General features: G+C 35.9%; 1 protein-coding gene and 1 long non-coding RNA gene across 3 annotated transcripts in view; both read left to right on the top strand.

The window, feature by feature from the left end:
- LOC140746399 (uncharacterized protein CG3556) overlaps positions 1 to 18,097 on the top strand; it is a 115,894-nt gene that overhangs the window by 25,320 nt on the left and 72,477 nt on the right. Inside the window, exon 2 of one of the 2 annotated variants that reach the window (XM_073078529.1) lies at positions 7,818 to 7,856. The exons of the other annotated variant lie outside the window; for it this stretch is intronic. The gene's annotated coding sequence lies outside the window, so the exon portion shown is untranslated. The remainder of the gene's footprint in view (positions 1 to 7,817; positions 7,857 to 18,097) is intronic. 2 annotated transcript variants of the gene reach the window in all.
- Positions 10,801 to 11,764, top strand: LOC140746549 (uncharacterized). The gene is made up of 2 exons (XR_012102779.1): positions 10,801 to 11,287; positions 11,512 to 11,764. It is a non-coding gene; the product is annotated as an uncharacterized LOC140746549 (long non-coding RNA).

The raw sequence follows: 18,097 nt of genomic DNA on the forward strand, positions 1-18,097 counted from the left end.
ACAGTTTTAACTGACGGATTGTGACGAGAAGACATGAAATGCACAGTAGTTTTTATGTTATGTAGAGCCCATGTGTTTTAAGATGTCCAATGTTCTATTTTAGGGACAAACTTCTGATTTTTTAAAGATATTGTGTAGGTATTAGGCATTATTTTATTTGCTATAATGGTGAAACAAAAGATCGTGAAGAAACTGGAAGGAAATCAAATAATTCTGGAAAAGGCCAACGCGGTAGATATTGCGGACATTAAGCTACCACTGCAAAAATTGTTTGAACTAAGGGAAATAAATATTTCATCAAACAGTGTTTAAATTTGCGGCCACAACTATTTTCAATAAAAGTAGATCCTGTGAAAAAGGCTCTACAAAACTTAGCCTTCCCTCAAAGTAACGCAAACTCCTTTAAAAGGCATTCCGAATCTTACAGGATCGTTAAGCTTAACTTAATAACTATTTTAAATGAATAATTTTGCTGCGAAGTATAAAATGGAGAACCACAAAGAAAACTTCGGGACAAAAGGCTGGTTTAATTGAATTACTGTGGAGAAGCTTCTGTTTAAATATTGCAACGTTTTAATATGAAACTAGGTTTTCTTGTACCGTTTGCGTAGAAACCAAGTATTGTTATTAATTTATCACAGGCTATTTTTGGGATAGAATGTGTATATTTCTATTAATAAATTTCTTTGTTTGTTCCACAATAATCTGAAGATTATTAGATACAGACGACGTGCACAATTCTACAATCAAACCATCATAAGAATTTATCATCATTATAAGTACTTATCGAGATATGAATTAGAATTTAACAGCCTTATGATGATTGCCTGAGGTTGTTCATAGGTGCGTTTTTACCTCCGAGAACTAAGTCGCAACGCCTCGTATGTGCCCCTTACCACACTCTTTAAATCAGCATATACACTGTTATAAAACGGGAACAGGTGTGGCGGGTTCTAACTCCTTTTAATATTTACAGCATATGCTTACAAAATGGCATTTATTACAAAATCAGACAGATCAGTCTCAAAGTACATAAATCTTTAAAACTCCAATAAAATTTTCCTTTTTTACATGCTAACCGTACCTTGCCAACTCAGTGGCATTGTACCTACAATTGGTAGGACTGTAATTCTTTAATAGATAAATTGCACAGCGAATGTACCTGTACAGCATTCTTTTTATAATGACATTTTGTTTATGATCATAATAATATGAAGATTTTAATTAACATGTTTAATCAAAGCTTAGATTGCCAAAGAAGTTTCACTTCTATCTCAGTAGGTAGATATATTTGGTACAAGCATATTTAAAAGCAGGTATCTACTCTAATCTAACAGTTATTTCAAATATGCTTGTACCTGTATTGGTAGCTTAGGTATTTGAGCAGTGATAGTTACCAGCATATTTAAAAATTAATGGTACTAAATAGGCCGTATATGCTACAGTACTGTTACTTTGTAGGTTGTAGGATGAGATATTAGCCACAAGCATATTTGAAACATATAGCTTGCAAACAAAGCTGCAGAAGCTGGCAACCTGCAGAGATAACAGCTGTGAATTAGTTTCAGTTGGAACTAAGCGAGCGACAGTTGCCAATTTTGTGTTTATAGCTTAGTTGTGTTCTACTAGAATTAGTTAGTAACTTTGCGCGGTTAGCATGAGCAGTAGGACTACCATGAGTTTACAAAAGTATTACTCGCTAGCGACTGCTAAAATAAATGTATGAAAAATTGTACAGCGCATCTGGTGGTTACTCGTAGAACTAAAATCCGTAGTGACGTAACTCGATACGTAAAAAACCTATCGAAATCAAATCGCTAGCGAATGTCATTATGATCTATTGCCATACAAATTCGGTCCCATGAGTCATTAATTTGACAGACGTTGTCAAGCAATACCGTAACGATAGTAGTTATGTTATTCACTAGCAAAATGACAATAGTTTTCTATTTACAATTTCTATAGTGGCGTTTCTATGCCAACTCATGGTAATGCTACAGATATACTGGATTTGTTGAGTGCTACTGTGTAGGGTTAAAGATGACTTTTTAAAACTTTGATTTGATCAGGTTTGACTCCGATAGTACCAACGCTAACCCTATTTTGGTTTTATAGCAATTTATAACGCTGCACCGTTTTGTTTTAAATAGTATGAGGAAGAAACACTTACACGAGGTATGCAAACTTATTCCGTAGGGGTACTTATGCATCTACTAAAGGTAAATCTTATATATAAAATGTCACAATGTTAGTTACCGTACTCCTCCGAAACGGCTTTACCGATTTTCACCAAATTTTATATGCATATTCAGTAAGTCTGCGAATCGGTTACTATCTATTTTTCATACCCCAAAGTGATAAGGGTTGTTCATCCTTAATGTTTTTATTTATATGGCAACACAACATTTGCCGGGTCAGCTAGTTATTTTAAAATCATCAGCTGTTTTCTAGTTGGAGTGGGCTCTTTTTAAATAATCTATTTATGTCTTAAATGTTTGATGCCAATTTAAAGTTATGCTGAATTTCGACTAGAAGAGTGGGTTGAAATAGACACAACATCCCAACACTATGTCTTACGAGTACACACACATCTATGACTTCTTCTTTACTATTTCAATCAGAACGAAACACCGCTATTCTGAATTTCATATAGGCATACATTTCTTAACTATAAACACATTTCATATACGTATATGTATAGTACTTTTGGTAATACGTAAGTTAACACGTGAATGAGCCTTTGTTGGCGATATCAAAGGGTTTCATATTGAAACGGAATACGCTCCGTATTTCATTTGCAGCCGTCCGTTTGGATTTAAAACGTAATGTTCGCAATTTGTTCACGAACTGCTGATTTTAATTACTACAATTCAATTTTTCTCTTCGCTTTTTAAATTCGCTTTGTCAACGCTTTTTTAATTATGTTATCTAGATTTTAGTGTTTTTGATTGTGAAAATATAAAGAAGTCTGTATTATGCACTTAATTTATAGTTATACATCTTTTGGCACGTTTGTGTAAAAGAGTTCTAAGTTAATTTTAGCGTGTAAGGAAGTTAAGCGGGTCGATGCAACACACAATATTTAAAAAAAATACGTGTGGCACTCGGAGACTGCCGCGTTAAAGCTATTGCATAGCATTTTTTATCAACTTATGCAAATTGCAAGCGTGATATTTCAAAAAGTCATTAACCCGTCAACTGGCGTGTGCGCCCCGGGGCGCACAGATCGCAACTAAAAAGTATCACCGCTGTGCCGGTCGGAGTGGGGGGTGTTAGGTTTTTTTCGTTACGGAAATTCTGGATTCGGTCTCCACGCTCAAGACCCGCGATAAAAGCTATGCAATAGCTTAAAAACATTTTTCTATTGGTCATTTACTCAGTTAAGTTTCAATGTATAAAAGTTACTAAATACACCAAAGAAATATATCTTCTTACACGAGCATATAAATACTAACAAAATATGGACTTATGTCTGAATTAAATAGAAATATTAAAAACTTGTCTTTGAGTAAAAAGATAATAAATAGATACACGGTTTTATGTAATACATTTCTCATTATACTTTTATATTTCCTTGTGGTATACGAAACTTCAGTATTTTTGAAACTACGTAATTTAATATTTGAATACGCTTTTACCGGCGATATGAAAGGGTTTCATATTGAAACGGAATACGCTCCGTATTTCATTTGCAACCGTCCGTTTGGATTTAAAACGTAATGTTCGCAATTTGTTCACGAACTGCTGATTTTAATTACTACAATTCAATTTTTCACTTCGCTTTTTTAAATTCCCTTTCAGACCTATAGTTTTCAGTAACGGTATTAACACTCAAGCGAAATAAATATTGTTTTGTATTGCCTAAATGAAAAATAATATGTTTATTCTAAGGATGATTTTATTTATCTTCTAGCACTGCCTAAACAGGAATAGCATTTTTATGATAGTTTAGATTCTTTTCTAATTAAGGACATTGGACTTATAAATCTTTTAGCGCATTAAAATAAACAGCTTTGGATTTAACTTTAGCATGAAACGAAGTACGCTTCGATGTAACACATTATATGTTTGTATAATTTGCTACTGTCTTACTTCTTTTAGAATCCATAAGTTAACTCATAAATGCCGGCCTTTGTATGGAGACATTTCATAATGAAACGGAATACGTTCCGTATTGCATTTGCAGCCGTCCGTTTGGACTTAACGTATTTCGCGCTTCGTTCACGGACAGCTAGGTGTACTTAAACAATTTTAATTACGAAAAGTCTATTTTTGAGCCCGCCTTTGAAATTCCGTCCAATACTTTTAATTAGGAACATGATTTACAATATTTTCAGTAAAGTAACTAAATAAATGTAATATAAACAGATAATCCAGACTGCTTATATAGCCTATGTCACTTCCACAATTTAGACGAGTCCAATGACACGTCATATGTTACAATCCGTTAGAAATTTGAAGGTGGTAGAACCCTTTGTGTTTCGACTCCGGCGACACCACCGCTACACCTATTTCTGCCTAATAACAGCAGTGTTAGGCGCTGCCGTGTTCCGTTTTCAAGGGTGTGGTAAGGGAGACATACTTTTCTGAGGCGTTCCAGCTTAGTCCTCAGGGGTAGCGGCGCATCTGTGGCCGACCTTAGGTAGGAATAGTTAATCCTATTTGGGATTGATTACAGATGTCCATGGGTGGCAGTAGCCGCTTACCATCAGGTGGACTGTATGCTCGTCTGCTACTCCTATATTATTAAAAAAAAGTACGAGTATGAATACAACATGCGAAGCATAGATAGGTGCAGCTATATTCTATCTGAGGTTAGTTATATATGTTCCGAAGCGACAGATTCCATTTACCTTATGAACTATATGCTAGTACGCTCCTTCTGCAATATAAGAAAAATACCTACCGCTGTTAAAACACTTCTAAATAAATGGATACAAAGTGTTATGCGACATATAACCGCGCGCCCCTATCAATATTTATTACGCGGCATGTGACGTCATTAATTGCCAACATGCCGCCATAAAATAAAGGTATAACAGGTATTCCACACAAAATACGGTTAGTTTAGTTTGTTTCCACGCGAGATTCAAATTTGTTATTAAATTTTTAGATAGGCAGGCGGTTAGTGCGCGCATTCCCCTGATTTTTTGGAGTGGAATGTTTATTCTATGACTTAATTGTAACGTAAAAAATGAGGGTTTTATTTTTATGGAAGTTCGTAGAACCACATTATGGTACGAGCTACCACACAAAAGTACACAAGGTGCACACAAGGAGTTACAAAAGGTGCAAAAAGAGCTCTCATTCAAGGCCGGCGATGCATTGGCGACTCCTCTGGTGATTTGCAACACCTATATTTTGTCTATAGGCAGCGTTGATTATTCTTCATCAGGTAGCTTCTGCTTAATGGTTAGGTTAAACAATAAAAAAAATATCTTTATAATAAAAAAAAATATCTACAAACGACCATCTTACTCCTCAGGAGTGGCAAAGCATCTGTGATCGGCTTCAGGTAGAACCTAATCTTTATAGAGTTGGTCACAGATATCCACCGACGGCAGTGGCTATTCACTATCAAGAGGACTGCAGACTCTTTTGCTACCCCAATATTATATTGTACATCATCTATTTATATATTGTTGTCTATCTTATTAGGTGTGGCGACTTCTCATTACTCGTCAAGAGATGGCACTACTAGTGTCTGAATCACGCTATCGAAGTTTTCATAACATTTTGTACATATGCAAGCCCCGATCTGAGACTGACGGAGCAAGGCCGCTCCCCGGGCATGAACCCCGGCGGAAGACCTTTGCCAAAAAGGGCTTTTGAAGTTCACTGCTGGAAATCCAGGATTTGGTGAATTTAGACAAAAATTACCATGAAAAGAAAGTATAGGTAGAAGATAAACTTACCAAAAATATTGCAGAAGAAATAAATATTGTACTACAAACACTCGAATATTTTAACCGTTGAACATGAATAGAAAATCATCAGTCATTTAATTTCTAGACATTCTATCCCAAAGCATACTATATCACCCTAAACAGTATTCGTGTTTGAGACGACAATCGATCATGATAAGGTGTTATATGTACAGAAGCGTCTGTTATCTCGACCTCACAAACAGATCATAAAATCATCCAGCAATTGTTTCGGATTATGCTTGCAATATACAGCCTTATAGCTGTCCATTAATGGCCCCGATTTATGGCTATTACTGATAGTCGATAGGATAATGTCCATCTGGTGTCGGTTATTGCCATATATGTATGTATAACTAGCTGGCATGTGTTTATTATGTCTTCGTATAGTAAGAAAAATTGTATATTAAAAAGTATGTGTTTCTTTGTCTTTTGATGAAAATTAAAATTAACGCCGATATGATTAACACATTTAATTCATAACATCGTTTTATTTTAGTTTCTTGGTATTTTTATAATATAAGAGTAGCAGACGAGTGTGCAGTCCACCTGATGGTAAGTGGCTACTGCGGCCCATGGACATCTGTAATCAACGCTAGATAGGATTAGATATGTTTCTACTTGAGGCCGAAACGTCTCGGAAAAGTATATCTCCCGTACCACACGCTTCAAACCAGAACACAGCAATACTTAGCACTACTGGTAGAAATACGTATAGCGGTGGTGCCGCCGGAGTCAAACCACAAAAGATTCTACCACGTTTCTCACAAAACCAAAAACTTTTACAAATACACAAGACAAAACCTCCACACATACTAAAGGCAAAAATTTCAAAGCCTGACTGAGCATCGGATTCATTTTAAGCTTAGCGTTACAATTTTGTTTAAAACACCTATTTGTTTAAACTTTCAGCTTTAGTGTATGAATTGTAAAATGTGTTGCGTTGCACATTTTCACCCAACGCAGCCGTGCCGGTGCATTATTCATAACTATTCATAACAATTCATAACGTTACCCAACTTTTTACGAGCTCTTTCCATATTAAACGACCAAAACGCTTGGAAAAGAGTGGAGAATATTCATTTATTAATGGAGAAGTTAATGGGAATGTTTATAATTGTAGTATGCGTTTGATTGCGTTTTAAATATAGATGAAGTTAAATAGTAAATTCATGTCAACTTATCGTACTGCTTGTTTGTTTTTTACAACGCTTTTTATTAAGCTTGACCTGTGAGTATGTAATGGAAATTTTGAACTCGATTTTAACCTACTTTGAAAGAACATTGTGCAATGTGCATCAAGAAGATTGGTTCTTGATAAAATTTTAATAATTTTATCCCATTCTCCTCATCAAGATTATCAGAATTAACGATTTTAACGTGACTTGTAGTTGTTTACAACTACACAGACACTACACAAACACAGAAGTGAAACAGCTGCTACGAGTATTACTGCAGCTAAAACGACTTTATTGATGTTAGTCAGTATTGTCAACCCATTGCTGCCCTGTAAGCGGCAACGGATCTATTTTCAGACCAAGAAAGTTCTAGGCCAGAGCCCACCGAATTAGTGACACTTAACACACCTGTAACAACTTTTTTAAATAATATCAGACATGTGAGTTTCCTCGCGATGTTTTCCTTTACCGTTTAGGTAAATGATAGTTCATTTCTAATAAGGATATTACTTGAAAAATCAGAGACGCAGAGACGTCTAGGATTCGAACCTCGGAACACTAAGCTATCACTGCTTTATCTATAGCCCATTCTAAATACCTATCCAAAATATATTTCAATGGACATCAGGTGGGCGAATCCCAAACTTTCCTACAAGAGCATTACAATACCGATGTTATTTAAATGAAGCGATCTAAAAAACCTTTCCATTTTCAGGTGGAAGGATATTAACCTGTCAGGAAGAAAACGATTTCGGTAAGTATTTCTTATCGCGCAGACCCTACCAGACCCTTATCTGGAAGTTTACAAAGCCCGCCGCAAGTGCGATATTAATTTTAGAAGTAATTTACGAGGAAAGAATATTGTAACGAGCTCTTTTGGATTTAATTTGCGTGGAATACCGCTTGATTCAGAGGGGCAAAGAGCGGAGTATTTTCCCTTGTATGTATAACACGTGTGAACCTTAGGTTGGTTTTGGAAAAATAATTTAAAGACACAAGTTAAGAAGATATTGCGTTCGGAAAAATCACACGTGTATACCTAAGATTAATTTTGGAAAAGAAAATTAAAGGACACCAAATATGTATTAAGAATAAAAATAGAAAGGATAACGTTAAAAATATATTTATGTAGGAAAAATCTTTCAAGGACACCAAAACTATCTTCACGAGATAAAACTGCATTAGGTATTTAAATTAATAATAGTAACTATTCAAAATTAAGATTCGTACGTTGTTTCCATTCGTACCCAATGATTAATGTGTCTGGCGCTGGAATTCTCCATCCTTACTTTTAATTTTCTCTCCTAATACGATTACTGAAATTTGGTAGAGTCAGTACCCTTACCATAAGTTTTTACGTTTTGACAAATATTGTCAAAACGTTTTGGTATTTGTTTTCGTATTTGCCCATACAAATTCCAATCAGCACCCCTGGCGGATTGTATCAGAACTATAATGTCAGTAACGTAACATTAAATGTCTAAATTGACAAAATGGCGCTTTATGTTTTGTCTCTTTTCTGCGAACATGTGCGGCAGACAAAAAGACTTGAGCACTTACTTATTGTTACGTTTACTCAGTCTACTGAAGCAAACGGAACAGTACCCTTACCAGGAGTTTTTACGTTTCGACAAATATGACTGTTTTGGTATTTGTTTACGTATTGGCCCATAGGATTTCCTAGTTCTGACATAATCCGCTAGGGGCGCTGATTGGAATTTGTATGAGCAAATACGTAAACAAATACCAAAACAGTCATATTTGTCAAAACGTAAAAACTCCTGGTAAGGGTACAGAATAATGGATTGAGTAAACGTAACGAAAAATTGTGGGTTGTTTTGAAAACTCATGGTAAGGTTACAGTATGGTTCTACCGTCGCTACGCCTTTTTCTAGCGTGAAGTAATTCTGCGTTTTTGTGGAAGGATGTGTATGACGGTTGACTTATATATAAGGCGACCATCTTAGGCCTCAGGAGTACCGATTATTAGTGATCGGTACAGGTAGAACGCGTATTCTGTATTGAGTTGGTTACGGATGTCCATGAGCAGCGATTCCCATTTCCTATCAGGTAGATTATATGCTCATTTACTACTAAAGTCTAATAAAACATCTAATTAAGCCGTTAAGTGAAATGTCTATATTATTTCTTAATAGGTATAATGTCATTTTTACTTTATATACTAGCTAACCCGGCAAACGTTGTGTTGCGATATAAATAAAAAAAATGTTAAGGGTTAACAACCCTTATCACTTAGGGGTATGAAAATTAGATAGTAGCCGATTCTCAGACCTACTGAATATGCATATAAAATTTGGTGAAAATCGGTAAAGCCGTTTCGGAGGAGTACGGTAACTAACATTGTGACACGAGAATTTTATATATAAGATTCATTCACATGCATAATACAAAACCCTTAACAGCGCACTGCACAAAAATAAAACCTACAAACTAACCAACCGTATGAAACAGTTCAAAAATAGTTACCAGAGTTTGGAATTAGTTCCACAATGAATGGTGACAAATGTTACCATTTAGCAGGAAATGCACTCCAAGGTGGTGGCACGTGGTGGCGCTGAAGATTTATCCCTCACACACTCGAGTACGTTTTACGTTGCAATTCTTTGCAACTGTCAACTCAAAGGTGGGAAAATAAGACTTTGTAAGTATTTGTAAGGAAAGAAATAGGAATATGTGCTGTCTATATTCGTTTACTTAGAACTTCGTATTAGTTTATTTTCTTTGTGAGTGTCATGTTAACACATCTATAAATACAGAAATACCTAGAGGAAGAATACCAGAGGTCCTAGTAGGAACCATAATACTCTGAATACTAACGCACGTTACTTACTATTTAGCTTCTTATCGACTACAATAAGATATTTAAGTTGTGTACGAAATTTGGACAGATATTTGAAAAATCTTAATAAGATTCTCTTAAGTGCTGGCTGACAAAAATGGATATTGTCTGGCCTGTACTTACTATTCTTCGCTACGAACAATCAATATGTATTCAATTTTAATTTAGATCTCACTTTGGATACAAACGTTTAGCAGGCTAAGTATTCTCATGGAGCGTTTTTCTTCAGCGCTGGAACTATTTAGGCATAAATAGTTGTTTTTGGGTTGAGAATAACAACTATCTTTTCTACATTTTCATATTAAAGTCGTATTTGAAAACAAAAAAAGTATTCCTTGTTCGCACGCGGAGGCGAAAAATCATCTTAGAGAAATCTTAAAATTTTAAGTTATACTAGGAGTGCATATTCTAGTAGAAGATTGCGCAACATGCTCACGAAAAAGCAAATCCTTTTTAAAGTGCACGCAGTTAAAAATATACAAAAGGAGAAATAAGGATAAGTACCAGGAGCGCATAAGTGCCAGGAATATTACAGCAAGCTTCCATGCAGTTATGAGATACCGTTTAGAACTTGCACGAATAAGCACCTAGAACGTTTAGCAGAGAAATAAGCCGAGCTTTACCAGGGATTCAGGATTATATATTAAACAAATTAATTATTCTCGAAGCAACCTATACAAAGTTTCAAGTTCTTCAAAAATGGATTAAACCTCGAACGGGGCGAAAAGGGCAGAATAACTTTACATAAAATTCATATTTTTAAAAGTAGGTCTGAAAATTGGCAATTTATAAAAACTTGAAATAAAACCAGACTATTTTTGAGTGATTCCATGCCTTAACACGTTAGCTGCGGAACGCGGCTTAAAACACCTCGTCCATGTCTGGTCGTTATAGCGGTAAGAAAAAACTTTAACTTCTCTGTGGTGCGAGAGGCATAACTTCCGTCTGGTTCAGTGTAGGAGAGTGATAACTATATGTTTGTGATGTGCTACTGATTCCTAGTTCTATGGTACACCAACCTAATGTCGGGTTTGTTAGACCTCGTACCGCACTGAACAAATAATAATGCTAACACAGTGCGGAACGAGGTTGGGAACGCCTCGTTTCCCCACGCACCTCGTACCGCACCCCACGCTAGCTTCACGTGGTTAGTGTTGTGCAACGCAGTCGAGGCTGCGTAGCGACGAAGTAGGACCGCTGTCTTTATGTTGAAAATTATCATGTCGAAACGTTGCAGAAAAAAGTCGATCATGGAGGAAGATGAAGAAAAACCGGTTGAAAAATCTGAGCCAGAATCAGAATACAGGAAGATATTTCAAAAACAGGTAAGTCACAAATATACTCTGTCTAGGTGAAAGTCCAGTAGTGAGACTTGGCAGGCTAGGCGTATATCCGTATAGTAAGAAATTACATTATAGATAATTACGTTTCCTGTTATGGTTCAAACAAAAGTTAAGTAGCTACATTATTGATATAGGAAACGTAGGCAAAATCGTTACCGAGTATTCCGATTACTCTTTACCCTAATCTACTCGCTCCTACTTTTCAGAATCCACTGCAAAGAAAGCACATCATCTCGATAAGGGTCCAAAGAAGAAGAGATGTGTCGGATGCTACGAAAAATTCCGCACATTCTTGACATGTCGTGAGGCAGACAAAAAAACCAAAAAAAATCTCACGGAATGCACTGTTTGCAAAAAACCTTATTGTCTGAAATGTTTCAATGAAAAACATCCATAACTTTTCCCCTTTTTGTATTCATTCTGTCCATAACGTTGATAAATAAAAACAATAAAATAAAATCGATATTTATTTTCCCATCACTAAATTATATGGAAACCTGCCATTTTTCAGTGCGGTCCGAGGTGCATTAGACCCACATTTTATTTTACCCATAGAATCTAAAGTAACGAATTTAACCAAGGGCGGCGGCAGTTTTAGGTTAATCAACTCATTGTTAATAATAATCAAGACAAAAGCCGTCGATTTTGTCTTATTTGGCGCCAAAAAAAGGATTTTAGTCTCCTTCGGGCGGTGGGATTTAACACGCCTCGTGCCGCCACAATGTCGGATATAGGACGAGGTTTAAAACAACTCGTAACGCAGTAATGGAAAGTACAGAAAAATCTGTGCCGCAGGGAACGTGTTAAGGGATAGAACTTTCTTATTATAGATTATATTTTCTAGAAAGTAATTTCATCAGATCTTATAATTTCTTACCTGATATTTTCAAAAACTTTTAGTTTTTGATATTTTCAAAAACTTTTAGTTTTTGCACGAATAAGCACCTAGAAAACTTTTAGTTTTTGAAAATCACTTTTTGGAACAAGAATAACTAAGGTCACCCTACTGCCCAAGTGGTTGGTAAACTTCACTCTCTCCCGAAAATATTACTGATCTGTTTGAATCATGTGGTCAACTGGTCATGTGGATTTCCTCACGATTATCTTGCACCATTAATTTAAGTTAGAAATTTTCTGCCGGTCTTATCATTCCATGATTAACTATAGCGCATTATCGGGCTATCAAGAGGACATTGAGTGAAGTTCGACTAAGAGCGAAGCAGAGTTCAATAACCCTATATAGACTGAAAAAAAATATAGATTAATATGAGAAAATTAGATTATTATAAGGAAAACACACTCGTATTACATTTGTGAAATATGATCTCCTTAGTCATATTAAGTACAAATTTTTATTATTCGAATTAAAAAAAAAACATACCAGACTTTGATCAATCACCTTTTGTTCGTATAGTCTTTAAACTAGTAAAGAAAACAATTCATCGCTGAGCACCTATACGGCTATATAAGCACTATATACAGCAGCGACACACAAAACGTCGGCTCGTTACCAAAACGGAGACATTTACTCTTTTTAAACGCCTCGTTGCCCTAATGGCTGTAGAAGACGGTCGCGGTGATTAAGTAACTCGAAAATGCAACGGAATCGGCAATTTAGGTGCAATTGCCTCTCCCGGCAATATTTTGTGCGACTACAGACTTCGAGGCGGACAGTTTTCCGATTGCACGATGTCTCCGCCAGTTTGCCGTTCGGGAATGGAATGTAACTTCGATTTTTATTTAATTTGTTTTAAATCTTTTCTACTACTATTTTGTAATATTATTTTGAGTGTTCACGTGCAAATTCTGGTGTGCAGGACGCGTTCATCTTATTTAAGGAAACATGATAGTTAATGTCTCCATTATTTGTTCGAGGCGGACAGTTTTCCGATTGCACGATGTCTGCGTTATTTTGCCGTTTAGAAACGGATTGTAACTTCATTTTTATTCATTATGTTTTAAATCTTTCCTACTTTAAAATATTGTTTTGATGTGTGAACGAGAACGTGGTTGTGGACGCGTGTATTTCTAATTTGGAATAATGGAAATATAGAGACAATTTATTAATGGAGATCTAGGCACAGCTTTGCAAATCTTATTATTTATTTCGATACAAACCTAATAATTTTTAAGTGATTTTTTACGGTGCTCGTAACGTGTTGCGGAAATCACACCAAGTGTCATATCCGCTGCTGATGAAAACATGTCTGGCACTGGAAACCTGTGCTGGCTGGTTAATATATCTGTACTAATATTATAAAGAGGAAAACTTTGTTTGTTTGTTTGAGTGTAATGAATAGGCTCAAAAACTACTGGACCGATTTTAAAAATTCTTTCACCATTCGAAAGGTACTTTAAGTATCCACGAGTAACATAGGCTATATTTTATATGAAATATATTTGATAAATAGATTTTGAGGTGGTAGGGGAGACCTAGGACAGTTGTGACAATTTTTACTTTAAGGGGCATATCTCGTCTCTCTATAAAATAGAAGTTTCAATATTTGTATGTATTCGAGACATTTTAGTTTACTCTTCAAGTATAGCGGCGCTTCTGGCCGACTTCGAGATAGACGTCTAATCTTATCTGGGCTTATTACAGATGTTAGTAGTAATAGCCGCGTACTATTAGGTGAACTGCTATTGCTATACTATAAAATTATACTTAAAAAAATAATAAAAACCACTTTTAGATAATCAAGCTAAAAATTACCAGTTAACAAAACTAAATGATTGACGTAAGTTAATGTTATTCTTCTCAAAGCATACGATGCTTTATATAAAAAAAATAAACTAATTCTGCATTTCGGTATTAGTTTTAAAATAAGTATATTTAATAATGTATTAAAAACACACCTCGCCATATATTTTTATTGATTACCCCAATTGATTTCATAGCATAATTCAATTTAATGGAAATGTGGAAAGCAATTCTTCATATTTATTGTTCGGTTATAACGAGCCACCACTATGTGCAGAGGTAATTTAATTTGTGTGTACGAGGCTTCATGTGTGCATAACTCAAATAATTCGTATGAATATTATGTAAATGTAATTGTCATCGAATAATAATATTATCGTTTTATTGTACAGTTGATTACATGACCTTTTTTAGGTAATTGTAATGACCAATAGATATTTGTGACAAACTGTACTTTTCACGTACAGTAAAATTGATTCACTAATATGAGGCTGTCAGTTTAGGCAGTTGAGCCAAAATGGCTTAGCCCATTATGTCAAAATTGTAAGAATTTGAATTTGAAAATCGTCCTCGGGGATAGAAAGGATGGTGACTGCAGGGTGTTAGTCAGCTCACTCAGGATGTCCAAGAGCGGCAGTGACATCTTACCATCAGTACACTTTACCATGAGTTTTCAAAACATCCCACAACTTTACGTTACGTTTACTCAGTCCTTTATTCTGTTCCGTTTGCTTCAGTAGACTCAGTAAATGTAACAATAAGCAAGTGCTCAAGTCTTTTTGTCTGCCTTACATGTTCGCAAAAAAGAGAGACAAAACATAAAGCGCCATTTTGTTGATAGACATTTAATGTTACGTTACTGACACTATAGTTCTGATACAATCCGCTAGGGGCGCTGATTGAAAATTGAATGGGCAATACGTAAACAAATAATAAAACAGTAATATTTGTCAAAACGTAAAAACTCATGGTAAGGGTGCAGATACTTGTTTTTTTTTATTATATTGAAGTATCAAAAAAACATACTCGTACTATCCATATGATGATAGGTAGCCACTGCTGCATAACCACGTGAAATTAATTCCTGATAAAACTGAAGTATTAGCAGAGGCTGACCTTAGGAGAGTATTGGAATGCCTCATAGTTTCTCATTCTTTAAACCAGAACATCGCAGTACTTAACACTACCATTATAAGACAGAAATAGATGTGGCGATTTTACCCACGAAATGATCAACGACGGGTTTCACCAATACTTTTAACTTCAATACGTTCAATTACTTTCCCTTCAATTCTATGAATACACCAGGCACCTATACAAAGCTACAATGCTGGCCACCGCTACTATTTATTTAGTCCGACGAGCTCTATTCCCACGGACCGTTTTCCGATTACAATGTCTCCGTCAGCGAGCCATTTTCGAAATAAAATTCGAACAATACCTTCGATTTTTTATATTCTGCTGAAAGGGTTATTTTTGTGTATAGAAATGTCGTAATTGCCCAATTTTACCAAATGGACGAGTGCTGACCAAAGTTCCATTATAATAGGTTGGCAAATAAGTTTCCGCCACTTTTTTGGGTTACTGGCCCAAAAGGTAAAATGGAACTATATTATCAAGCCTTCGCTGTCTATCCGTCCGTCTATCTATCCGTCCATCTGTCCATCTGTTACAGGGCTCTATCTTGAATCAGTATATCTATCTTGCTGTGGATCGAACCCAAAACCGTTTACGAATCCGACCGGTATGGTGACCGCTCCGCAATGCGAGTCGAATTTCTTACGTCTCCCACTTCCATCTGGTTGATTTCGTTCATTTACTACTTCTAAATGAAAAAAGAAATCCGATTTACTTCCCTAAAAAGTACCCGAAAAGCACAACTATTATTCTAAAAGCGGACGTCGGACATTATATGAATCTCAATGAATGGAGTTTTTAGCGCTATTTGCGAAGCGTCTGGCGGGTTAATAGCTAATGTCTGCCGGTGTACGGACAATCGCGTTATCACAATGGATATTTTGTATGTAGTAGCATATATGTAGCATGCTCACGCTGAAAAATATCTACTAAAAATATGACTGCATCGAACAAAACATTGAAAAACCAAATTCTGTCGGTATTGGGACTTATCAGAATTTCCCAGAATAATGAATGGAGATTTTAGCGTTATTTGCGAAGCGTCTGGCGGGTTAATAGGTAATGTCTGCTGTTGTACGGACAATCGCGTGTTATCACAATGGATATTCTGTACGTTAGCGCTTCACGCCGAAAAAATTTCATCGAACCAAACATTGAAGATAATTCTGTTGGTATGTTTGGGGTCAGAATTTCCCAGATTAATAAATGGAGTTTTTAGCGCTATTTGCGAAGCGTCTGGCGGGTTAATAGGTAATGTCTGCCGTTGTAATGACAATGCCGTCACAATGGATATTCTGTACGTTAGCGCTTCAAGCTGAAAAAATTGCATCGAACCAAACGTTGAAGATAATTCTGTTGGTATGCTTGGGGTCAGAATTTCCCAGATTAATGAATGGCGTTTTTAGTGCTATTGCGAAGCGTCTGGCGGGTTAATAGGTAATGTCTGCCGGTATACGGACAATCGCTTTATCACAATGGATATTTTATACGTTAGCGCTTCACGCCGAAAAAATTGCATCGAACACAACATTGAAGAAACGAATTCTGTCGGTATGCTTGTTTTCTACGTAACCTACGTATTTTTTCATACTCTTACGATTAACTAGGGTGCCTAAGAGACCCTATAAAATACATATTTATGATAATCGTTCAATACAAATTAAGGTGATTGCTATCAGTACAAAGAATCTGGACAAAATTACCATCGTCTCTCGTTAAACAGAACTTTAATTCGGCGATACATAGAAGTTTAGATTTCCAGCATTCATAAATTTTACCATAGACCTCAAAGTCACTCACGAGTGTACCAATTGCCACTTCACTTCTATACACTTACACTTCATTTCCTTCACTTTTCACTTCAAACTCACTTCGCACTCACTTTAATTAACTCTTGCCTTTGTTCGTCGACACAGATCGCAAAATCAATACGCCGCACGATGATTCGAGAAAACAGCATGCTCCCAGAAGAATATACGTAATTTGCTGGGATAAGCTGGGAAACTAAGCAATTTTCTTCAAGATCGACCGCCCCTGTCAACACCAGACGCGTTTACAGCGCTGTACCGATCCCATTATACTCCGCTCGTAAAATGGAGCTGCGAATACTAAATGGTAAACGAAAGCCAATTATAATAACCTAGCGTTTCTGGAGTGCTCGTGTTTTGACGACATTTTATATAAATTTATTGACATTAAAATTTAATTTCTTCTTACTTTAAATCTCTTTAAACGTAAATAAATAAGGTTGTTCGTTCCCGCATTTGGATTATATTATTTTGATTTACTTGAGGGCGACAGAGAAAGGAGAAAGATCCAGTATAGTTGGAACTTTATTAATATTTTTTCTTGCCTTCTACTCTTGTAGATGATACGTGTTATTTTCTTTATTTTTCGTTGTTTAGTAATCTTCACAGCTATTCATCAGATGTTGATGGAAAAGATCTTTTTAAAGTCGATTATAAGATGGACAAGAGTAATATTTCTATATAAAATTCTTGTTACTTTAAATACTATGAATCTTTTGTTAATACGTAAATGTTCCAGATTTCAATAACAAAATTTACTAATTCATAAAGGCCTTTTATAATATCACAGTCTGGCACAGCCGCAACAGAGGACGACTGTTCAAGTAAAATTCCACATTGTTCCCGATTTGAAATATGCCTTTCAGAAATGTCCCGCGTCGAGACACAAATTGTTATAGAACTCTCTTCAAAAACAAATTGAATTACCATCTCATTTATTCCCCGCGGGACGAATATTTAAATCACATCCGTTTAATAAAACTTGCTACAACGGAGCAACTTTGAAATTTAAATAAATTCAGCCGCTCCACCTACCAGGCGCGAAGAAAATAGAAAGAATAGATTAAACACACGACATTAAGCGCTCGATGACTCGGTTCCCCGAAAATTTATTTCGTGGTCGTGCTAATGAGTTGATTCCGCCTC

Source organism: Epargyreus clarus, unplaced genomic scaffold (assembly GCF_041222505.1).
Source record: "Epargyreus clarus isolate Ecla_fem2 unplaced genomic scaffold, WU_Ecla_fem_2.2 ptg000012l, whole genome shotgun sequence".
NCBI classification, from domain to species: Eukaryota; Metazoa; Arthropoda; class Insecta; order Lepidoptera; family Hesperiidae; genus Epargyreus; species Epargyreus clarus.